We start from the raw sequence: 26,071 nt of genomic DNA on the forward strand, positions 1-26,071 counted from the left end.
ATCCATCCATCCATCCATCCATCCATCCATCCATCCATCCATCCATCCATCCATCCATCCATCCATCCATCCATCCATCCATCCATCCATCCATCTAACCAACTCCGTCTGTCCATCCATCCATCCATCCATCCATCCATCCATCCATCCATCCATCCATCCATCCATCCATCCATCCATCCATCCAACCAACTCCGTTTGTCCATCCATCCATCCATCCATCCATCCATCCATCCATCCATCCATCCATCCATCCATCCATCCATCCATCCATCCATCCATCCATCCATCCATCCATCCATCCATCCATCCATCCATCCATCCATCCATCCATCCATCCATCCATTATCAAAGTAGAAAACTGATCAGGAGAGGACACGACAATTGTCACTTCAGTTTGACACAGTTAAATTGACTTTGAAATGCAAATTCACTAGAGTAAACCTTGAGGCTCTCAACTGCTTTGGCCCTGGCCTCTTACTGTTCAAGCATGTTTTAAAGAAATACACACCAAGATCATAGTTTATACATTATTACCTCCCTGGCTCATTTGAATGAGATCACTCCAAGACACAGAGTAATTAGACAATTATGAAAGGCTGAGGTGACACTGACCTTATTATGGTGGGGAGATCAAATTAATGACCCGTGACAGATGGAGGCCTCAATAACAGACAAGCAAAAGGCTTTTAGTATCTCTTGACAACTGATGTTCCATGCAGTTACAGTCAGAGAGAAATAACGACAACATTTGAACAAACTGCGCTTAAAAAATATTAAAATACAACTTTTGCTTATAAAGCTATTCAACAAAGTCAACAAAAGTAAAAGTAATTAGTCAAGTTTTTCCCTTTCCCCTTCAGACTTTCCAATGAATTTGCATGTGAAAAAGAAACAATTGAGTCCAGTTTCTCTTAGTCCACTTGAAAAAAAAGGGGGGGGGGGACCAGCAACCCTCTTTTTTTTTGGGTGGAAAATGATTATTGGCGATACATTCCCACTTATTATTTCGCTTAAATTTTAATGGAATTCTATTGAAGCAGCAATCAGTCTCTCGAAAGACAATGGCACAAGCGGATTTGGATAGATTAGGTCACAGGTGTCAAACACAAGGCCCGGGGGCCAGATGCGGCCCGACATCATTTTCTGTGGCCCGCAAAGACAAATTACGCATCAAATGTATGTGTCATTGCTATAAATTTCCACTAGTCTGATTTGAAAACTAATTTTATTTGTTGGTTTTGTAGCTTATACTGTATATAATATGAGGCCTTTATACATTTCTTTGGGTTGACAGTCATAATGGCCCTCCGAAGGAAACTGACTACGATGCGGCCCGCAACAAAAATGAGCTTGACACCCCTGGATTAGGTGGTGCTGAGGGCACATTTCTTTGTATGGCTGAAAAGTCCCACATGAAAAATTCTGGCATTGATTACACTTAAATGTGATGCTGCTGTCAACTGACGCTGATTGAGGTACTTTTCATCATGCTCTTCTTTATGCTGCTGCTCGAATTAGCACTGTTTCATTCTTCTGGATTCCTTTTTAGACTTCCCCAACCTGGCATAATCATTTGTAAGGTTCTCATAGCTTTCCACTCTTATGTCCATCGACTTCATTTCCCACTTGCACACATCTTTGAACCACAGGTGGGGCCGGCCCATTGGCATGGTGGAGGCGAGTTGTCTGTACAGCAGGTCCTTTGAGATCCTGCCATGCGGTGAACATGACCGAACCATTTTAGACGTTGCTGGCGCAACATGGTGTAAAGGCTGGGCATTTGAGCTTGCCATTTGATGTTGAGGATGCGTCTGAGGTTTCACATGTGGAATGCGTGGCGGCAAATCTCTTATCTTGAGTATGTGATCCAAGACTCACTGCTGATGATGTATGCATTGTAGATGAATATCTTGGTGCACGTCATCAGTTTACTGTTGGTCCATACTGTCTGGTTTAGCCTGACAAATGTCGTTGCAGCTTGACCAATCCACAGTGAGCGCACGAATCACATCTCGCCTGCCACCCAGGAATTGCCCACACCAGGTTCTTGGTAACGCAATGCTTCTGGTGGGCAACGATGAGAGACAACATCTGGGAGTACATCAAAGCCTGTCCCGTCTGCAATCGGTGTAAGACGTCCAACTGATCTCTGGCCGGCCTGCTCCAACCGCTGCACGTACCTCACCGGCCGTGATCTCACCTTTCCATATTTTTTCACATTGCATTACGATTACAGATATACATTCCGAGCGCAGTCTATTCATTACCTCATTGCACTTGGAGGAACTGCGGAACCCGATTGATTTAAATCGGGGGTCTAGAAGTGTTGCTAGGTTCACCACACTTAATGATTCCAGATTGGAAGCAGTGTCTGTGACTCGATGGTTCAGGTGTTCATGCAGGTGTATGGCTTCTTGTGTGTGCAAGGTTGAAGCATCACGCTCTAGTGCAAGATACAGCATTTTCATCATCTGGATGACCTTTGACCCTGACACTCGCTTCTCTTCAGACAACTCCACTGTCGTTTGATGGAAAGGAGCAAGCACAAGAAGTGTTTCTCCTATGATGGTGAACTCATCAGCTGTAAGTCAAGTCAAGTCTGTTTTTACAGAGGCCAGAGATACCTACACTTATTCCCTCTCATCATGTAGCCTTTTCAGCATTTCATGGGTGCTCTTCCAGCGTGTTGGCACCTCATTGATGTGTTTCAGGGTTGGTCGTCCCATCTGTTGCTGCATTTGAGCAACCTTCTCCTAGGCTGTAGTGCTCGATCGGAAGTATGTGACAATGTCCCTAGCTTTGTGTCTGATGGATGCAAGTGTGGGGGTCTGACCACATGACTTCCTAACTATTAAATTGAGACTATGTGCATTGCAAATTGAGTGGCAAATGTGGAGCTGTCTGGTGGATGCAATCATGTTTGGTGCTGTGTCGGTCACAAGACACTTTACTTTACTGGTTATGGCCCAGTCCTCCATCATGCCCCTTTTGACCTGGGCCAAATTGTCAGCAATGTGACTTTGTTGAAAGTATTGCACACCCAAAACAGATGTACACAACTGCATATTATTTTTAATGTAGTGACAGGTAAGAGCCAAGTAAGCCTCCATATTCATAGATGTCCTCACGTCAGCTGTTAAACTTACTGCCACAGCTTGCTGTACTTCCATTTTCACTCGTTCCCGTTCCTCCTCGTACGTTTTGGCCAACATTTCTTTGATGGTCTGAAAATGATACCAAGTGAAGTCAAATCAAAAGCAAATCAACATATCTAAAGATTAAATAAATCGTATATATCAACTACTACTTTAGATAGTACAAACCTTTCTGGTTGGCAAACTATATGAGGGCTGAAGGACCTGAACCAGTTCCGTGAACCCTTCATTTTGGGGATTTTAATCATCATCATCTAAAGTTTGTTTTTCAGAGGCTTCACCAGCATGTTGATTTTCCAACACGTGGTGACAGCCTCCTGGACCTGGTCTACACTACACAAAAAGGAGCTTTCAAAGCCACCCCCCTCCCCCATATTGGGCTTTCAGATCATATCACTGTTATGCTTATGCCCGCATACAGACAAAGAGTGAAAGCATCCAGGCCAGTTCGCAAGTGGGTAAGAGTGTGGCCTGAGGGTGCCTCTGATGCGCTTCGGGACTGCTTTGACACAACTGACTGGGGAATGTTTAAGCAGGCAGCCACTTGCAACAATCAGACGGACATAGAGGAGTATACTGACTCTGTTTCCTCTTACATCTCGAAGTGCATTGATGACATGACCCACACAAAATGCGTCGTCACTCAGGCTAACTGGAAGCCATGGCTGACAGGCACTGTCCTCAGGCTGCTGAGGGCCAGGGACAAAGCCTTCAGAGCTGGGGATGAGACTGGCTTGAGAACAGCGAGGGCCGACCTGTCCTGGAGCATCAAGGAAGCAAAGAGGGCATTCTCTTGCACAATTACCGCCCACTTCAAAGACAGCAGGGACGCACGGAGCCTATGGCAAGGCATTCAGACCATCATGGACTACAAGCCCGCGCCGCAGAGCTGTGAGGGCAACATCCGTCTGCTGAACCGCTTCTTTGCTCGCTTCGACACTCAGAACAACACTTGCCCGCTGAAGACCCCTCCCCCTCCACACAAGCAGGCCCTGTGCCTCTCTGCCGATCGCGTGAGGAGGACGCTTGCCGCTATCAACACCCGTAAGGCGGCGTGCCCAGAAAACATCCCTGGTCGAGCGCTGAAGAACTGCGCTGGGGAGCTGATGGGTGTCTTCACGGATATCTTTAACATTTCCCTGTAGCAGGCCGTCGTCCCATCTTGTTTCAAGGCTGCCACCATCGTACCTGTGCCGGAGAAACCTGCTCCATCCTGCTTCAATGACTACCGCTCCGTGGCACTGACACCCATCATCATTAAGTGCTTTGAGCGGCTTGTCATGGAGCACATCAGGTCCATTCTCCCCCCCACCATAGACCCCTTCCAGTTTGCGTACCAAGCCAAACGGTCCTCTGTGGATGCTATCTGCTCTGCCCTCCATTCAACCCTCACCCACCTGGAGAGGAGGGACTCGTATGTGCGATTGCTGTTTGTGGACTTCAGTTCTGCATTCAACACCATTGTGCCACAGCGACTCATCTGCAAACTAGACAAGCTGGGCCTCAGTACCTACCTCTGCAACTGGCTACTGGACTTCCTCTGTCAGAGGCCACAGGTAGTACGTGTTGGCGACAATATCTCCGCCAGCATCACGCTGAGCATGGGCCCCCCCGAAGGCTGTGTGCTCAGTCTGCTGTTCTCCACTTTGCTGACACATGACTGCACTGCGATTTACAGCAGCAACCGCGTACTGAAATATGCCGACGACACGACTCTGGTGGGTCTCATCACCGAGGGCGACGAGACTCAATACAGGTCGGAGGTCGACCTTCTGGCCACGTGGTGCAGGGACAACAACCTCCTGCTGAACGGCATCAAGACCAAGAAGATTGTTGTTGACTTCTGGAAGGGTCGCACCCAACACCTGCCACTGACCATCGACAGTGCTGTGGTGGAGAGAGTGAGCAGCACCAGATTCCTGGGATTGCCCATCAGTGAGGACCTCTCCTGGACCACCAACACTGCATCACTGGCGAAGAAAGCTCAGCGCCGCCTGTACTTCCTGCGGAAACTCAGGCAAGCAAGTGCTCCTCCAGCCATCATGACCTCATTCTACCGTGGCACCATTGAGGGCGTCCTCTCCAGTTGTATCGGTGTGTGGGGTGGTAGCTGCACTGACTACAACATGAAGGCCCTGCAGCGCATAGTGACCACAGCTGATAAGATTATTGGTGCTTCACTCCCCTCCCTGAAGGATATTTCGCCATCTCACCCGCAAGGCGACCACGATTGTGTGTGATGTGAGTCACCCCGCTCACTCTTTGTTTGATTTTCTGCCCGCTGGAAAGAGGTACAGGAGCCTGCGCTCCCGCACCACCAGACTCACAAACAGCTTCATACTCCAGGCTGTGAGGATCCTGAACTCTCTCCCCCCTCCTGCGTAACGTCCTGTACTTTTGCGCTATGTTCTGACTGTCTGCTGTGTGCACACTTGCTCCATTTTTGCTCCTCTTATTTATTATGCTATTTGATTATTATTTATTCATCGCTCTTATTTATTCATTGTTTGTGCCTTCTTGTTTTTACTTTTTGTGTTGTTTACTTGTATGTATATTGTGTACTATGTCTTGTCACCGTGGGATAGTGGGAAACCTAATTTCGATATCTTTTTATGTCTTGGCATGTGAAGAAATTGACAATAAAGCAGACTTTGACTTTGAAGAGAAGAAAAAAAAAATCCACAACACAGAGGCTGGCAGTCCTTCAGAATGATATTCATGAGAGCCTCGTCCAGCATGTACTTCCTGGAAGCTTGATGGTTAAAAATAAGGTAAAGAATAAATTAATGGGAATTAATTATCAAGAAAGCAACTGTGAGTAAGTCATAGAATTGCTGTATACCTGAGTTCATCCTGGGTGTATCTTGGACTTCATGTTCATGCCTGGCCCTATAATGCCTCAGCATTGAGGAGGTGCTCTTGTTTAAATAGGTAAGTTCGGTATTACAAATGCGACGTTTAACCTGCAGAAAATAATATGAATAGTAAACTAAGAGTCACTTTGAAATGAATTTGAATTCAGATATATCAAGTGGAAACTCTGAGAGAAACATGATTAAACAAGGAAATTAAAACAAATACCTTATTTTCTGATATGAGATCAAAATGGTCCCACACAGCAGAAACCTTTCTTTTGACTTGGGGCTGCTCCATAATTCTTGATAACATCAACGATAAACCGCAAAAGATCAGATATTGGTTTAGCAGATCCATCCCGTTGACAATGCGCTTCCTTTAACAGAGTTTTGGCACGCTTCCTTGACAGGCGATACTGCTGCTGTTTCGGTCACGTGACTTTCTCAAAGCGATACGCGCACCGACACGGGGCTTCGCTCTATGAGCTCCACACATGCGCCGACGCATCGGTGTTGTCCGACCCATCACTACTATTCAGTTATTCTAGTCTGGTCTGTTCAGTTATTCTAGTCAGTTATTCTCGTCCGTGGTGAAGGCCGTTGTTGCCTTATTGTCTTTAATCAGTCTTTGGACTTTCTTCACCCTCCTGTCTTCTCGGTTTATTTTCAAGGAGGAGACTGTTTTATACTGTTTGGTGAATGTTTAAAGCATATAGATACAGTAGTTACCACAAAATAAGTTTTGATAACTTAACAACGTACAATGTAAATGTTCCACTTCATTATGCTTTTCATATGTGGTTTAACCAGACTTCTTTGAATAAGAAACGGGCATGAATCAAGTGGAAAAGTGATTATCTAAAAAAAAAAGAAAAAGAAAAACAGAAATCAGGTACAGAACATAAGCAAACAGTATAGTATAATCCTATAATCAATTTACAGGAGCTGGACAGGGAAGTTGAGCTGAACAAACACAAGAACCCAATGTTTCACCAGTAGGTTAGAGCAGAGGCAGTAATTTCAGATTGTTTATTTTTTTGAATGCCAAACGCTTTGTGATATGTTCTATGCCAAAATGCTGTAAACTGTAAACCGCTATGAAACTTAACAATTCAGCTTCAGAACAGCTTGTTCATTTTGTAAAATAAACAATGCACGTTTTTGAGATTGTACAGTTGACAATCAAACCAGCCATGGTGGTGTTGACAGTATGCAAGTCTAAGTTCCCCGGGAGGTGGCACTTGTCAATCCTTTCTTGGCAAGGCTGACCTAAGTTATTGGTTGCACTGTAAAAGGAAAGGAAAATTACAACAGCTAATGCGTATGCAAGAAATGTTGTGTATTTCTTTGTTACACCTAGTGACCATCTCTCCAACTATTCTTACAGTGTGTTCATATTGCATCTCTCCAAAGGAAGAAAGAATATTGATTACAATCGCCAATCTATAAGCACTTAAAAATGTGGATATCCAAGCTTTGTATTCAGCAATACACATCCGGTGGAAAAGGTCAAGTGTCTGGTCTTGCCCCTGATAGCCCTTGACTTCAAATGTCTTGTTGGTGTACAGGTCACTCTGGGATAGTACTGTGTGTGTGTGTGTGTGTGTGTGTGTGTGTGTGTGTGTGTGTGTGTGTGTGTGTGTGTGTGTGTGTGTGTGCGCGCGTGCGCGTGCGCGTGCGTGCGCGCGCGCGTGCGAGCCTGGGTGTTTGGCCTAGTTGCAATGTTGCATTTTCAAACAGCTTGCTGGTTTATAAAATCAACAGGTATATAACAAGTACAGTACCTCCGTGAGTCGTCACCTTATCATGGTGGAGGGTTTTGCGTGTCCTAATGATCCTGCCAAGTTGTCTGGGGCTTTATGCTCCTGGCAGGGTCACCCATGGCAAAATGGTCCAAGGTGAGGGGCCAGACAAAGCATGGCTCACAAACCCCTTATAACGATGAATATAAACTTCGTTTTACCTGTCCCGGATGTGGGTCATCGGGGCCCCCCTCTGGAGCCAGGCCAGGAGTTGGGGCTCGAAGGCATGGTGGCCAGGCCTTCACCCATGGGGCCCTGCCGGGCACAGTCCGAAAATGCAACGTTGGTCCCCCTTCCCATGGGCTCACCACCTGTGAGCGGGGCCAAAAGAGTCGGGTGCAGAGTGAGCTGGGCGGCGGCCAAAGGTGGAGCCGAACCCCGGCTACAGAAGCTGGCTCTTGGGACATGGAATGTCACCTCTCTGGCAGGAAAGGCGTCTGATCTGGTGTGTGAGGCAGAAATATTCCGACTAGACATAGTTGGACTTGCCTCGGTTTTGGGGGACAGAATGATGGAAGAATGAATGATGACAGGCAGAGAATTCATATGCGGCATTGCCTCCTGAAACTGTCGCTACTGAAACTGAGATGAATGTTTAACAGTTTAACAGGTGTGAATGAAGCTCCCTTGGACTAATCTTTACAATACTAACATATTTGTAAATAAGGACCTACCAAAGAATGATAGGTTTGTCCATAACACTGGAAGAGAGATAGGCCGGTCAACAGTAATTTATGAGAGCAAGAGAGGTATCGGATAAGGGCCACAGGGGCAGCTGGAGTTAAAGGAATTTTCTGGATTTAGACATAGGGCTGAATTGTATGCACGGAGAGTCTGCTCGTAAATTACGTTGGCCCGACAAGTGGTGACCAGCGCCCCACTGTGACAAGACTCACAGGCTAAAAGCAGTAAGTCTAAAATAGAGGTGGAGATCTCAACGACTAGATAATGGATTTGGTAGTAATCTTTTGGTTCCTTTAATACACTTTTAAAAGTTTACTTGGTACAAATAAATTAGCGATACGAGGAATTTAGAGGTCCAAAAGTAAGAAATTCAAATGAAGATCACATCCTAGATTCGAATAATGGAGCCTAACAGGAGCATGGGAAGAGTGAACAGCTGAGGTAGCCTTCGATGTAGTGGCGGAGAATTGAAAATTCAAGATAGTCCAGTAATATCGGTAAATGAACATAACACCAATAATACTGAGGTCAAAACAGGGATGATGCTGTACGCAAGATTTGGAAACTTTATCTGAAATTGAAGGCTCGAATCAGGAAAGGCGGAAAGGTGATGGAAAGGATTGCGTAAAATCAAAAGTTAGGAAAGCAAAAGATAGAATGTAGCCTGAAAATAGGATGAGCTTGTGGAAATTACAGTATATTAAATAGTTGTTAATAGTAGAATTTGAAGTTTGATTAACAAAAGGTACTTGGAAATTAATGGCAAATTGGAAGACGATATTTTAAGTTTGGTATCCCAGTCTGTCTTTTCCAGTATCCATCAGTGACCCTGAAACTCGATCCTGAGACTCCACCTACAGCCGTGAACGACAAGAAAACGGTGCTTGGCTCTGAGGCACCTTTGACCTTTTGCAAGAACAAAGAAGGACTATATTTGGCTTGGGGGGAGCACAACGCTCCGGAGCAAAATGACATCCTCGGAGACGAGTACAAAGAGCGAAGGAACTTACAAGATGAGAATGGACTCAGTTGAAAATGGACTCATCCGAGAGTGAGGAATGAGTTGGCTCTGAGGCTACAACAAAAGACAACAACTTGACAATGAGGTGCTGCGGAAAACACATGAGACATGAAGTGTGCAGCAAACAAACCGGACTCCTTGCTGAGGCGTTATCAAACTTGGTGGAGCTTGGGTCAAAGTGGATGGAAGCTTGCTTGGGCACTGAGTTTGACACAACTGAGGAGTCTTGATAAGATAGATAAACAAACAAACAAACAAACAAACAAACAAACAAATAAATAAATAAATAAATAAATAAATAAATAAATAAATAAATAAATAAATAAAGAGCGAAATGTGTAGTGTTACAGAGAAAAAAAAAGCATCATAATCAGAAGTTGGATAAATTTGGATAAAACAGACTGTAGGAAATAAGAGTAGGATCACATTTAGCCCATCCAGTTTAACAATTAGACATTTAGTCATGGACATTTTGGACAGTTAACGAGATGAAAAATGTGATAAGACTCGAATAACAAATGCCTTGACATGGCAAAGTGAAAACATAGTTGAGTAGACTGTCGGAGGGAGCCTTTTGAGTATACTTACCTGGCTGTTCGATTAGAATGATTAATTAGGATAAAATTATTTAAGGACCATCTTAGGCTGCGTCTTTCCCCATGCTCACCCATGAACAGGCTCTGCAGTAGAAATAACAGAATTTTTTAGGCATTTAATTGACAATTTTACGGTAAGGGTGAGGTATGATTGTATGAAATATTTAATTGAGAAGAACATCCAGAAATGAAGGGTTACCTTCAGTATTCACTGATTACCTGCTCACTTACACATACTAAATTTGTTTGTTGTGGGATGAGAGCTGAGCGATGAAGGCGAATGAATCGGCACTTGTGTGGTTAGGAGTGTGTACGTGCAGTATGAACGGCCAACGTACTTTGGAGTTGGTATGAGATGATCACAGTTGAGGGTAAGATTCCTCTCACACGAGACTATGTAGACATTATAGTTTGGAATACGCAAGGTTGATGAGTGATGAGTTGTAACCTTAACTAACAGCTGATGGTTGATTGAAGGCACCATGGACATCAAAATAGTTCATGGAGAAGGCCCATTTCAGTAACACGGATGAACAAGACAGGACTGATATCAAACACTAGGACGATATGACGTGACAAACCTGGACTCACCCGACAGGGTGACAGACTACGTGGATGACATTTGAAACTTAAGCTTGCTTGTGGCAAGAGCGAGCTTTACTTTGTTTTTGTGCATCGCTTGACTTATTGCAGCATCAACCGCCAGCCATGGAGAAGATTGCTGGTTGTTTTATAACTTGTATTAATTTTGCAGGTTGTCAATTGCAGTCTTGGAGAGTTTATGTTGAATTTATGTGAAAATGTTAACCCTAACCCTTTTGATTTGATGATGAATTTGGCAATGATTGATGAGTGATTGATTAATGATTTTCAGGACAGAATCTCCGGGCGCCATGATTCATTGTGTGTCTATTTTTATATATTTTATATTTTATACTCGATGCCTGTGTAGTTTTTGTGAGTACAAGTGTCCGCTGTCAGCAGGGCTGTATGCTCACTGGCACGAGTGCGATGAGTTTTGTTTGTGTTGCCGAGTGTGGGGTGGACAGTCAATTTTCAGGAACTTGGGGATGACAGTCCTGGATCAGTGAAAGGTTCGACAGGGTGGACATTTGCCAGTTCCTTTTTGAATGCCTAATAACACATTGGGTGAATGTGTCAAAGGGGGGTGGGGTTACATTTGAATGAGTAAGTAGATATAACATTTAATTGGAAAATTAAATGTTTTTTTCAAATTCACTTATTTTTGAGGCTTTAACAGGACGTGCCAGAATTCAACAGGCAGTGATGGAAGGAGCAGAAGAAGCATCTCGAAATGAAAGGAGTTAATGGGAGACAACAATCTGGAATGGATGTAAAGCGTGGTAACAATCTAGCGACAGTAACGGTTAAGGTGTTTTAACGGAAAAGCACGAATTATGACAAATCATACATCTAATAGGGATTAGACGTTGGCACAATAGACAACAAATGTTTGGAAGGTAGTTAAATAAAATAGGAAACTGGACCAGAAACAAGGAATAGGGAAAATTTCTGAACATATGAATGCATTAAAGCGGTTAAAGGGAAAGTATTTAAGAACACATTTTAAGAGGATTAATTTGCATAACAAATATTGAAAAGCGTTGAATAGTTAAATCATGTTGGGAAGATTACAGGTCCATTGCTTCAAAAGGGTGACTGATTTGAACAGTGAGGTGACTTGAAGGGGAGACAAACATAATGTACATAGACAAATTGAGTGAACAAAACTGACGGGACTGGGACCCATTTGAGAATACTGAGCAAAAATTTAAATCAAAGATGAAATTTGGAGTGAAAATCAGTATTTCGACTGTGAAAGAGTGATTGCCGAGATGTGATTGACAGGACTTCAGACCGTGACAGCTGCAGCAGGAAAGGCTAACTTGAACAGGTAGAAGTTACTCTGTAACAGGAGGGATCTCGTGAGACTGACAGCACGACAAGAAATAAGGGGGATGATTCATAACTCCTGGGGGCAGTGTTTTTTGTTTGTTTGTTTGTTTGTTTGTCTGTTTGTCTGTTTGTTTGTTTGTTTGTTTGTTTGTTTGTTTGTTTGTTTGTATGTTTCAGGGATCACGTGGGCCTCTGGATCGTAGGAGTAGATGCCGGGATCGCTCGAGGTTCCACATGAGATGACGGCCACCAGTCGTCCCCGTGCCCCAATCAACCCCAATGGAAAATATTTTGTTTGCTGACAACTGGTTATGGAGATGTCGTCTACTAGGGGTGACCGAAGGGGGCCGGGAGGACTTCCGGCCTACGTTGGGCATTGCTGCTTTTTTCATTGCAACTCAAGGTTTTGTCCTGTTGTCATCGTTCAACACTGGCAGTGGCTCTCAATTATTGCAGAACCCCTGGACGCTGACCGGGGCCTGGCAAGGGACTCTATGGACAATGAACTGGACATAAGGACTTTGAATGGACAGCAGGCCCTGGGCAGTGATACCCGGCATGACCCACCACTGGATATTCGGTGGACTGGACTTTGCATCAGCACGCACTTACACATGCGAAGGGGGGCTACACTTTTGGTTTGGTTTGGGTTTTGATTCAATAGCATGCTGTGATACCTCGTTATTATATACCTCGTTGTTTTATTCCATCTTTCTTTACCTCATTTTGTTAACTCTTTGCATGTTGATCATGTGACGGTGCGGTTTGACTGTTTAGCGGTCGGTGGACATGTCCTTGTTTTCCTTACTGTTCTGAGAGCTCATACTGTGTTTTGTGGATTGTGATATGTGCCAGGGCTCCTTTTACTTGGCTGACGCCAGGTGGAGGGAATCACTGGGGATGTTAGAAAGGGCCTCCCTCTTTTTCCTTGTCATTAGACTGGCAGGGTTTTTTCTCGAGGGAGGGCCGGCAACCTTTTGGGGCTTCTAACGGGCCACGCCAAATTTGTTACTTCTCAAATTAGCAAGGTGGTTGAGGTGTTAACAAAGGGGGGTGGTTATCGTCATTTGGATAATGTGGACTCCAATTTTCTTTACTTGTGGTTCAAGATGGCGGCGCGTGCACACGCAGCGGCCACTCTCTGTCCCGTTCGGTGTTTTGTGAGTGTTTACTGAGTGTTTGTCCGGCAGTTTTGTGTGTGTTCGTCTCGTGTGATACGTCGTGCTACTGGTGCGGCGGGCATGTTCTGCTCAACATCAGCGGAAGTGGGTTTTATGGCGTTCTGGACTTTGGTGCGGAGAGATTAAGGGCGCTCGGACTGCTTCGTCATGGAGCGACGCCGGACTGGCCTGCTCTTCCTCCCCCGGTTGGACTGCGTCGTGAGCTCGGACTGCTCCGTCCTGGAGCATTGTTGGGATGCGTTGGCAGCGGGTCTCCGAGGCAGCGGAAGAGGGGCCAGCGCGAAGACGTCGGGCCAGGCTTGCGGCCAACCCAGCTCCCCCAGCCGTGCCTTCCATTCTCCTGGCGTACGTTCGTTCGCGGGACGACAAGATGGGTTGCGTTCGCCTGATAGGATCCACGAACCGGACAGTGCGTGCCTGCTGTGTGCTCGTGTTCGCAGTGGCCTGGTTGACTGTCATCTTTCCGTACTCTGCTGTGCATTGGGAGCGGCTAGCGTGCTATCACTCTTATATGTTCATCTTCTTGTTTTATTTTTCCTGTGTTGTTTACTTGTATGTGCATTGTGAACTCTGTCTTGTCACCCTGGGATAGTGAGAAACGTAATTTTGATCTCTTTGTGTGTCTTGACATGCGGAGGAATTGACAATAAAGGAGACTTTGACTTTGACTTTTTTGAGAGGCGTCAGATTGCTGTCAGGGAGCAATTGGATACGAAAGTAGTTTGAGCTTTCCCAGTTAAAATAACCTTAGGTAGCATGCCTTGAGCGTGATTTAGGCTCAGTATATATAGGCCAAATTGTAGATGTGACCGTAAATTTGGTTGGGGGAAGATTTTTGGATGTTTACCGACGTCATCTCTTGTTGGACCGTTCTCGGGACACTTATAAGGTCCCGAAAGGGGGGTATATGTTTTAAATTTTAGCCGGCATGCGTCTCTGTATGTTGCCTTAGAAGGCCGGGCCGGCAGCAGTAGTATTACCATAAGCTATTTGTGCTGAACAGGAAGGTTTCGTTTCAGTAATGTACAGGGACTTAGAATATGGAAGGGCCAGTTGTCCGTGACCAGGGAAGAACCGAGTGGATGGCCTTTTAGGGGCAACTAAAACAACAAGTATACTGAGACTTGAACCGCAGCTGTTATTCAAAACGATGAGATCAGCGTCTTGCCAGGTATAAAAGATGTGGGACCTGGATGACAAAAAAAGAGCAGCTAACATCTTTGCTGTTGGGCCACTTGAATATTTGGAGAAACTTCACTGTGACATTGGTTGAATAAAATATTTTCCCAATCAGCCGTGTGTCACTGAAGTGTTCCTTCTCTGAGCCAGCCATCTTCCACCAAGTGTTTTTTGGAGACCAGCGGAGCAACAAAGTCAATTCACCACAAGGTTCTGCTGGAAACGTCTGGCTGAATCCCCTGTCAGAAAGAGCTTCAACTCCCACCTCCGACAAACGTTTTCCCACATCTTGAGTCTGAGTGGACCATGTTTCCTGCCTCCATTGTTGAGGCAGCTGTGGCCGTAAGGTGGTCGGTGCCTGTCGTGGCAGAAAACCCCGAACCCTTGGTGGACCCCGGCGGTAAGGGATGCCATCAAGCTGAAGGAGTCCTATCGGGCCATTTTGGCCTGTGGGACTCCGAAGACAGACGACAGCTGCCGGATGGCCAAGCAGAGCGTGGTTGGTGAGGCAAAAACCCGGCCATGGGAGGAGTTCGGCGAGGCCATGGAGAATGACTTCCAGATGGCTTCGAGGAAATTCTGGTCCACCATCCGGTGTCTAAGGAGGGGGAAGCAGTGCACTATTAACACTGTTTACAGTGAAGATGGTGTGCTGCTGACCTCGATTTGGGACGTTGTGCGTCGGTGGGGAGGATACTTCGAAGACCTCCTCAATTCCACCGACGCGTCTTCCATTGTGGAAGCAGGGCCTGGAGACTCTGAGGTGGACTCTCCAAGTCGAAGTCACCGAGGTAGTTAAAAACTCCTCTCAGGCAGGGCCCCGGGGGTGGATGAGATCCGCCCGAAGTTCTTAAAGGCTCTGGACATTTTGGGGCTGTCTTGGCTGACACATCTCTACAACATTGCGTGGACATTGGGAACAATTCCTCTGGATTGGCAGACTGGTGTGGTGGAGGGGACCGGAGGGTATGTTCCAACTATAGAGGAATCAGACTCCTCAGCCTCCCTGGTAAGGTCCATTCAGGGGTGCTGGAGAGAAGGGTCCATCAGGATGCCGGATCTCGGATTCAGGAGGAGCAGTGTGGTTTACGTCCTGGCCGTGGAACAGTGGACCAGCTCCATACCCTTGTCAGGATCCTCGAGGGTGCATGGGAGTACACTCAACCAGTCCACGTGTTTTGTGGACCTGGAGAAGGTGTTCGACCGTGCCCCACGGAGAGTTCTGTGGGGGGTGCTTCGGGAGTACGGGGTGCCAAACCAACTGATAAGGGCAGTTCGGTCCCTGTATCCTCGATGCCAGAGTTTGGTACGCATTTCCGGCAGTAAGTCAGGTGGATCAGCTTTAGAGTTCTGCATTTAGGTTATCAGCAGCTGGGGACTTTCCGTTTTTGAGTGTTTTGAGAGGAATAATTTTTCTTTTTCTTTTTGGTGGGTCGATACGAATGTCCCAATCCTCTGCAGCATCTTGTGCTTCTTTTGGGTGTGGAGGGGGATTTCTGTTGAAGATCTCTCTGAAGTGTTCTGTCCAGCGATCCTCCTGTTCTTTTTGTGATGAGTAGTCGGTGAGTAGTTGTCCTTGTGTGTTTTTGATGTGTAGTGTTTCTGAATTTTCCTCCCACATATCAGGTTTGTTATTTTCTTAAACTTTAATGGGGACCTGAAGTCCTGTGTTTTAAATATTGTTGTGCTGTCAGTTTGATTTGGTGGATTTACTGACCCTTACACAGTGACGGAAAAGCTTTGCCTGTGATCATAATAAGGAATTTGTGAAACTCAATTTGCTGTAGGTTAGGGTTAGGGAAAAATAAAAAGCAGCATTTTAGAATGAACTGTATTGTTACACTGATAAGTTACCACAAGAAATATTTATGTATGCTTCTCCCTGTATTTAATAGTGAAAATGAGAGAGCACATCCACTGAAACATGTTGAACATGTTCCCATTGTTTTCCATAAATTTTGAAGGATGAGTAATTTAAGTGTTTATGTTTGAAGATGCTGATGGTGTGGGGGTAGACTCACTGGACTTCTGCCCAGGCAGCGTGGGATAGATTCCTGTTTAATTACTGTGTGGATGTTTTTTCATCCCTGTATGTCCTCTGGCAACCAGTTCAGGGTGGAATATGCCTTTCGCCCAAAGTCAGCTGGGATAAGCTCCTGAACCCTGACCAGCCTACGCAGTGTTGAAAATCGATGGATGTTTATGTTCAGTCAAGTCTGTTGTCAAGTAATCCGTCTACCTAAAAACAGAGATTGGTCTGATTCAATCCATCACTAGTGCCTGCAGTAGGGGATACATTTGTGATTTCAATTAACCTGCATTCCTGAGACAGTATTCTGCATGCATTTAAGCATTATTATTATATCCCATACTTTCATTATATACTACAAGTACTATTACTACTACAATTACTACAAGTATTACTACTACTACTACTACTACAAGTATCACTCGTACTACTACTACTACATCTACTACCACTACCTATTCACCTATTTGACAGAGAAGTAGCCCGAGCTGGTGTGCGAGAAAGATTAATTCCGTTAAGACATAGTCGGAATTACCTCCAAACACAGACTGAATTCTGGTACCAGTCTTCTTGTGAGGGTTCGGACTATCTTCCATTCTAGAGTTGCCCACGGTGAGAAACACAGAGCAGGTGTGGGCAAACTTATTGCCCCCTGGCTTGGCGCCTGTACATTGGGTCATACTAGTGGATGAGAGGTTGGCCTCCTCCCACCTTTAGGTGAGGAGACGGGTCCTGAATATTGTGTGTGCTTATGCACCAAACAGCAGCTCAGAGTACCCACCCTTTTTGGAGTCCTTGTAAGGTGTGCTGGAGAGCACTCTCTCTGGGGACTCCATTGTTCTGCTGGGTGACTTCAATGCTTGCGTGGGCAATGAGAGTGAGACCCGGAGGGGCGTTATTGGGGTGTTATAACCCTCCCCCCTACCCCCCCCCCACCCCCCCCCCCCCGCCCAGATTTGAACCCGAGCGGCTTCGACGATTGTTGATGCAAAAACTTGTAAACCAAGGTCGTATTGGGAGGATCAAGTGCACGTGGTAGTAGAGAGGAAGCATAAGGACAGTCCAGTCTATGTGGTCCGACCAGAGAATGGGACTGAATGGAATAGAATATTGCACAGGAACCTTCTTCTACCCTGCAACTTTCTGCTTGTTGAGGAGAGTTTGGGGGAAAAAAAGAAAGGCGAAACAAACCTCAAGAACCTCAAAGACCTTAAAGCCAAAGGCATGGAAAAGACGTCTGAGACAGGAGGAAATGGATTCGGAAAGCAGCTCCGACGACGTCGGGGGCCCATGGTGGTTTTTGGGACATTTGAATGGACTCACCCGACATGTTAATTTGTTTTTAAAATTGCTTTGTGAATATATTTCTGAACACGTTATATGCAAATAATGCAAATAATACTGTATTGCAGGGGTGTCAAACAAATTTTTTTCGCGGGCCGCATTGTAGTCATAGCATCTTTCGGAGGGCCATTATGACTGTCAACCCAAATACATGTATGAGCACCTCATATTATATACAGTAAAAGCTACAAAACAAACTGACAAATAACTCGTTTTCAAATCAGACGAGTAAAAACTGGTCAAATATTTTTAAAAAAAAGACATTAATAAAAGTGAAGACAATTTTCAATTCTAGTAATGACATGAATTTGATGAACAATTTGTCTTCATGGGTCACCTAAAATGATGTGGCAGGCCGTAACTGGCCCCGGGCCTTGAGTTTGACACCTGTGCTGTATTGTATCAGTGGCTAGTATTTGGGAATTTCAATAAGGCACCTGGGACCCCTACGGGGGTCCTCTGTACCCGGACGTTAGGAGACAATGAGCGGGAGTTTCGCCGGTTCTTAACTGTTGTGCTGTGTGTTTCAGTAAATTTATTATTTTGACAACAAACCCCGCATGCGTGGAGTGATTTGCGTCCTTGCGTGCGACATCAGTGCAGAGCTGTCAATTACTGAAATACTCATTATCAATCAAATTTCCATGGTGTAGAACAGGGGTGGGCAATTCTGGTCCTCGAGGGCCAGTGTACTCAATAAAAGTTGCCCTTGGTGCTTCAGTTATGATCACACGGGCAGTAGGCGGGGGACAACGCCCTGAACACACGATGTTCAAGCAGGTCTGTGCAATTATTTAAATGAAACACGTGTACAGACAGGCGGGTTGGAATTTGATCAAATGACTAAGACAACAAGTGTCGCAAACACTGTGTACATTGACAGACAGGAGGAGTAGTACGCTTGCTTTTGACTGCACAATCCATAAGCAGTGTTGAAAAAGTTTATTTTCTACACAAACTAGTCAAAAGTTCAGTTCACATATTGAGCTTGTTCAGTTCATAGTTTGTAATTGATATTTTTTGAACACGCAATCAAATAAAGCTGATATGAGCTGTTACCCTCTGGTATATTAACATTTTATTATTGTTTTCACCCATTCCATTCACACCAGTATCCAGGTACTGCTATGACCCTACATTCTACCGTGGCACCGTTGAGAGCGTCCTCACCAGTTGCATCGCTGTCTGGGGTGGTAACTGCACTGAACAGAACTTGAAGGCCCTGCAGCGCATAGTGAATACGGCTGGTAAAATTATTGGTGCTTCGCTCCCCTCCCTGAAGGACATTTACACTTCCCATCTCGCCCGCAAGGCAACCTCGATTGCGAGAGATGTGAGTCACCCGGCTCACTCTTTGTTTGACCTTCTGCCCTCTGGGAAGAGGTACAGGAGCCTGCGCTCCCGCACCACCAGACTCGCCAACAGCTTCTTTCTCCAGGCTGTTAGGACCCTGAACTCGCTACCCACTTCTGCGTAGCGTGCGGCACTGTTGCGCTATTTTCTGGAATGTCTGCTGTACGCGCACTTGCTCCTTTTTTGCTCCTCTTATTTATTTATTTATTTATTTATTTATTTATTTATTTATTTATTTATTGTGTTATTTATTCATTGTTTATTCAGCACGCTGTTGTTATACTTGTTTACTTGTTTGTCTGTTGTGGGCCATGTCTTGTCACCGTGGGATAGGGGGGAACGAAATTTCGGTTTCTTTGTGTGTCTTTGGCATGTGGAGAAATTGACAATAAAGCTGACTTTGACTTTGACTTTGATCTCAAATACATTAGAATAATGCTTGAATTGCCTTTTTCGTAAATGAATCGTAACGAAAACATGACAATGGTCCAGAATGTGCAAAAACAATCTGCTGTAGGTGCCAGACTAGGATAGGAAACAAATGATGTTCAAATAAAGTATTCAATTAGCAAAACATCTAAAGTAGCATTATATTTGCATCAACTAACTTTTCATTTTTTGTGAATGTATTGTTTCTTAACTTGTTTGCCCAGAGAACCAGAAATAATCCAGAATTTGGAAGGTAAAAGTGCAAAGCCCAAATAAATTACTAAAAGAACAACAACAACCAATCTCATTAAGAGTAAGTTGTGGTTCAATGCCATTGAGAGCAGTACATCTTCTAAACTTTCTGAATGCTCTCATGATACCTTATTACGACTTAAAGCAGTGTATGAAGACACAATATTAAAAATACCAACGTTCAAATACTTCTGTATCTAACTGTGCATGGATAATGAAGTGGTAGAAACAGCAACGTGTACATATTTTTGACAAACTCATATACTTTTTCTTGTTCATATACAGTAATCCCTCGCTACATCACGGTCCATTTATCACGGTTTCACTACATTGCGGATTTTTTTTCCATCCATCCATCCATCCATCCATCCATCCATCCATCCATCCATCCATCCATCCATCCATCCATCCATCCATCCATTTTCTGTAACGCTGTGTCCCCACAGGGTCGCGGGCGTGCTGGAGCCTATCCCAGCTGTCATCGGGCAGTAGGCGGGGTACACCCTGAACTGGTTGCCAGCCAATCGCAGGGCACACAGAGACGAACAACCATCCGCACTCGCACTCACACCTAGGGCCAATTTGGAGTGCTCAATTGGCCTACCAAGCATGTTTTTGGGATGTGGGAGGACACTGGAGTGCCCTGAGGAAAGCCACGCGGACACGGGGAGAACATGCAAACTCCACACAGGGAGGGCCGGAGATGGAATCGAACCCGCACCCTCCTAACTGTGAGGCGGACGGGCTATCCACAAGCCGAAATTTTCCAAATTGAAAAAAAAACATTTTAAGTCAAAATAAAACTTCTAAATTGAGGAATTATGGCACAAAACTTACCCACACGCCAGCAGAAGGCAAGGAGTGCCCACACAATTGCAGTGCATAAATGTCATAATAATAAGAGTTATAAAAACATATTTACAGAGTTGTACCTTGTTATAGAAAAGTTGTTACAGGTAATAATAAAATAGTTCTAAAAACATACAGTATGTAGACTTGTACCTTGTTGTAAAAAAAATTATAATAAAAGTTGTTCTAAAAACATATTTACAGAATGTAATTCTCCATGTTATTTATGTTATTCAACCGTGCTTTGATTTGAGGTAGGGTGATTTATTTTGAAGGCCGTTTTCAGGCGATACCACTTACTGTTTTACGTTCGTGTACATATGTCGGTTACAGTGGTACAAGGAGTCATTGACGATGTGAGTTTGAGTTTGAGTTTATTCACGCAATATCCAAGACATACAACAAACAGTATTACATAGTCGGATGCGTGAAAGGTCACCCCAAGCAAGCTATTTAAAGCTTTTAATAGGGGGCCTGGTTTCCCATAAGTATCAGATATTGGCCAGATATCCTTACATTATGGACAAACACACAGATATAGACAATAACAATAAACACACAATAAGGTACAACACACAATAAACATATGACAAGTAATAGATAGTCTCAGTATTCTGGTTACACTGGATTTGATGTAAAGTACATTAGCAATTAATAAATTGACAACAGGACACAGGTGTTCATGCGATTTATGATCAGCACATTAAACATACATTGATTTTTAGATTTGCCTTGAAGATGGATATGGATTGCAACATTTTTAATGTTTCGTCAAGCTCATTCCAAATCTGTGGTCCTCTGCACACAATGCTAAAGCTTGTAGATTATAGTTTACGTTTTTTTCCCAATGATTAGATTGCTATTCCTGGTGGTGTGGCTGTGAGTACAGGTTGGGATGAGTTGGCAGAGTTTATGGTTTCGTTTATGGATAGTCTGATACATGATGCAAGCATTCTGGAAATAGTTGTGTTCAACAAGCCTCAGAAGATTGTGTCGGTGGAAGATTGTTTTAGTGGGTGCGTTAAACTCAGACCATGTTATGGCACGTATGATCTTTTTCTGAAGTATCTCAAGCTTTTTAAAATGGGTTGGAAATGTGTTACACCATATAATATTGCAATATTTTAAATGAGGTTCAAATAAGGATTTGTACAGAATAAGAAGTGCACTAAGTGGGAGATAATGTCTCAATTTGAAGAACAAAGCAGCATATTTAGACAGTTTGATTGTGAGATCATCAATATGTCTTTTAAAGTTCAAGAACTCGTCAATATGGATACCCAGGAATTTAGTAGAGCTGACTCTTTCAATGTTTTGTCCGTTGATTTTTATGGAAATTTGGTCAATGTCCTTTTTTTTTTATGGGAGCGGAATATGATGTGGCTTGTTTTATTGAAATTTAGGGAGAGTAAGTGGGTCTCCTAACAAAAGGAATGAACGTGTCTAACCTTTAGGACAATGTAGTATTGCTCCAAATGTTCGTTTAAATCCCTTTAGAGTTCCGTTTTCGCGTGTTAGCGCAAATTAGTATCTTTCCGCTAACTCGTTAGCCTGGCCAGTACTTCTTGTTAACATGTTACACGCACACTTGTATAATATTTATATTTTCAATATTTATACAAATCTTTCTGTATTTTATTTATACTATTAATGTATTATTTACATATTTGAAACAATTATTTAATATTTCTAATAATAAAATATGCACTTAACTGGTTTCATATACATTTATTGACACACAAAAAATGTATGGATAAGAAAAAAATGTACAGATGATAGGGTGACCGTACTTCACGGATTTCACTTATCGCGGGTGGTTTTTGGAACCAATCATCCGTGATAAATGAGGGATTACTGTATGTGCAATTCCTCTTATTATTTTATATAAACGTAACTGCTCAATCAGAACACGGATACAGCACCCAGTTTTGTGGCCTCCAAAAACACATGGGCACAGACGGCGGACACAACGCGCGCACACAACGCGCACACACACACACACACACGCACACACACGCGCACACACACACACACGCGCACACACACGCGCACACACACGCGCGCGCACACACACGCGCGCGCGCGCGCACACACACACGCACGCACGCACGCACGCACACGCGCACACACACACACACACACACACACACACACACACACACACACACACACACACACACACACACACACACACACACACACACACGGGCAGTAACCTCCCAATATACATAGGTACCAAATGGTCAGGTAACGCTTTCCCGCCTTTTCCGGACAGTATAAAACATTCTGACCTGGAGAATGGGGGTTGTTGTTTCATCTGCTGCCATGCCTCGTGTACTGGCCGCCATTAAACAACCCAAGATCTTGCCAATAAAGAGCCAACTGTTACTCCACATCTTTGTTTTCCTTGCTCAACAACGGACATCTCAAACAACACGCAACAATCTGCAAAGGACCGGTGTTTATGATTTCCTCATCATTTCCCACAAATACTTCTGTGTCTAACTGTACAAGCATACGCAAAAGACCAGTGTGAATGATTTACTCATGACACTCTCAACTCATTGGATAGTTTACTGATTTGGACTTAGCCTTCCGGCGGCCGGCTGCGCACTCACGCCACTCGATCGATCGTCGCTCTTCGGACACAAAGTATGGCAGAGGACAAAGAGGTTTGTACGGCTTCGTGCACCAACTGCACCCTTCTCTTAGAGAGGTTGTCTCTGCTAGAGGGACGTGTCCGCCAGTTAGAGCAGAATAGTGCGATAACAGTAGTTGCGGCGGACATAGACGCGGGCTGTAGTCAGCCCGCTAGCCCGGTTAGCATTAGCCCCAAACGGCCTGCTAATCGCGATGAGCCAGGTAAGACGCATAGCCGTCCAAAGTCATCTCGGTCTACTGGCCCTCGCACTTTGGTCATAGGTGACTCCATTACCCGAAACATTACGCTTAAAAATCCAGCCACGGTAATGTGTATTCCTGGGGGCAGAGCACCCGGCATAGAAGCTAATCTTAGGGAGCTGACTCGCAATAGGCTTAGTCAACAGCGTAGTTCCACCAACGCTAGCTACTCGGACATAGTGATACACGTCGGCTCCAATGATGTTAGGATGAGACAATCAGAGATCACAAAGAAAAACATAGCGAGGACTTGTGATCTTGCCAGAAAGATGAGTCGGCATCGAGTATTTGTCTCTGGCCCCCTGCTTGGGAGAGGCACGGATGAGAGGTTTAGTAGATTAGTCTCCCTTAATCGATGGATGGCTGGGTTCTGTAAAAAGCAGGGACTGTATTTTATAGATAACTGGTCCTCCTTCTGGGGCCGCCCCGACCTGCTGAGGAAGGACGGCCTTCACCCTAACCGTGAAGGCGCCTTCACTCTTTCTAGGAATATAGATTACTGTTTGAGCCACTCATGACAGGTCACTTTAGAGCAGGCCAGGGCACAGGTGATTAGACCACCTGTGAGGATGGGTTTGGAGTCTGTTAAGTTAAAGTTAACTAGCGCTAGGCTAGACTTTCAGCATACACATAGCTCCTCGTGTAGACTAGAGCGCGACAGTTTAAATAGTGCTGCAGTACACATAAACACACTTTCTACTGCGGTAGTAGACAAATCCAATCACTCCGTCCCGACCGGTCTTGCTGATGAAACGGTGCCTGTTTTAGATAACTTCACATTTGTAACAAATATTCATCATCAAATCCCCACGGTCGTTTCATCCCACCGCGCAAATAAACTTTTGAGAGGTGATGTTAGGCACAATTTTACTCGCATCCCATTTAAAAATCCTTCGATAGATACGCACCCTGATCGACCGATTACACTTAAACTCGGTTTTATGAATATTAGATCGCTTCATACGAAAGCAGTTCTCGTTAATGACCTTATCACGGAACATAATCTAAACATTTTTGGTCTTTGCGAGACCTGGTTAAAACCTAATGAACTGCTGCCACGTAACGAGGCCTCACCTCCAAATTTTGTGAGCTCTCAAGTTGCGCGTCCTCGAAAAAAGGGTGGGGGTGTCGCCCTCATCTCAAATTCTGAGCTTAGATTTAGGCCTCGCTCAATTCACGTATTTAAAACATTTGAAGTTCTCATTGTGCGATCCACTGCTTTACCGTCATTCTATCTTGCTGTTATTTACCGTCCACCCGGGGCTTACTCTGGCTTCCTGGATGAATTTTCAGAATTTGTGGCTGATCTAGTGACAAATGCAGATAATATAGTTATCATGGGTGATTTCAACATCCACATCAATTTACCGTCAGAACCACTGACTTCGGCATTTCAGACTTTAATCGATACGTTTGGTTTTACGCAAGCCGTACAGGCAGCAACGCATAAGAATGGAAATATCTTAGATCTGCTATTATCCCGGGAATAGCAATCTCAAATATAGCAGTACTGCCATACACTACTGTTTTGTCTAATCATTTCTTAATAAAATTTGAAATGTTAGTTCCTTGTCAAAGACAAGAGAGCAATCAGAATCATAGCAGCTGTAATTTTAACTCCATGACTGCAACTGAGCTATCCGCCATGTTTCCCACATACTGCGGCTCTATTGATAATCTTTTAAATGAATTCAATGCGACATTATTAAAAGCCATCGACTCTGTGGCGCCGCTACGTCTGAAAACTCGCTGTAGATGGCCAACTCCGTGGTTCACAGATGAAACACGTACTCTTAAACAATTATGTAGAAAGCATGAGCGCAGATGGCGTTAAACCAAACTTGAGGTTTTCCATCAGGCATGGAAGGACAGCCTCCTGAAATATAAAGATGCGCTTATCTTAGGAAAAACTCGTTATTTTTCCCAAGTCATTAATCTCCGCCGGTTACTAGCGCTGGGGATCATGCAATAACCCTCTCAAATTTTAAAAGCGTGTCCCTTGAAATGCTTAGAAAATTGGTTAGTGCGGCTAAACAAACATGTTTACTCGACCTGCTTCCAGCCAAACTACTTAAATAATTATTTCCAATTTTGAGATCGTCCGTCTTAAATATAATTAATCTGTCTGTTTCCTCTGGGATAGTGCCAACAGCCTTTAAAACCGTTATTATTAAACCGCTACTTAAGTGACCAAATCTTGACCGGGACTGTCTCAGTAATTATAGGCCAGTTTCAAACCTCCCATTCATTGCAAAACTTCTTGAAAAAGTAGTAGCGCAGCAGCTTATTGATTACATGGTCGCTAATAATCGATATGACTCTTTTCAGTCTGGTTGTAGAGCTAATCATTCCACAGAGACAGCACTTGCTAAAGTGACTAATGATCTCCTCATAGCTATGGATTCAAATATGTCGTCTGTATTGTTACTATTCGATCTTAGTGCTGCCTTTGACACTGTAGACTTCGATATTTTATTAGGGCGTCTTAAAAGTTGTGTTGGTATCCCAGGGTCAGCACTAA

The 26,071-nt window shown here is 44.4% G+C and overlaps 2 long non-coding RNA genes across 9 annotated transcripts; one reads left to right on the forward strand and one right to left on the reverse strand.

The window, feature by feature from the left end:
• Positions 1-228: 228 nt before the first annotated feature.
• On the reverse strand, positions 229-24,617 carry LOC148394643 (uncharacterized). Of its 8 annotated transcripts, none has more exons than XR_015859970.1 (8): positions 22,941-24,617; positions 16,415-16,632; positions 10,109-10,200; positions 9,651-9,745; positions 7,977-9,574; positions 6,240-7,878; positions 6,001-6,121; positions 5,858-5,910 (listed from the first exon to the last, which is right to left on the reverse strand). It is a non-coding gene; the product is annotated as an uncharacterized LOC148394643 (long non-coding RNA). The 8 variants fall into 8 exon arrangements; XR_015859966.1 differs by lacking the exon at positions 16,415-16,632 and having other exon boundaries at positions 7,977-9,353; positions 9,510-9,574; positions 22,941-24,616; XR_015859969.1 differs by lacking the exon at positions 16,415-16,632 and having other exon boundaries at positions 6,240-7,299; positions 7,814-7,878; positions 22,941-24,616.
• LOC148394644 (uncharacterized) lies at positions 5,856-19,529 on the forward strand. Its single transcript, XR_015859972.1, has 2 exons — positions 5,856-6,089; positions 18,879-19,529. It is a non-coding gene; the product is annotated as an uncharacterized LOC148394644 (long non-coding RNA).
• Positions 24,618-26,071: the final 1,454 nt, after the last annotated feature.

The sequence above is a fragment of the Syngnathus floridae genome, chromosome 8, assembly GCF_059516105.1.
Source record: "Syngnathus floridae isolate MCC-2025c chromosome 8, RoL_Sflo_1.0, whole genome shotgun sequence".
NCBI classification, from domain to species: Eukaryota; Metazoa; Chordata; class Actinopteri; order Syngnathiformes; family Syngnathidae; genus Syngnathus; species Syngnathus floridae.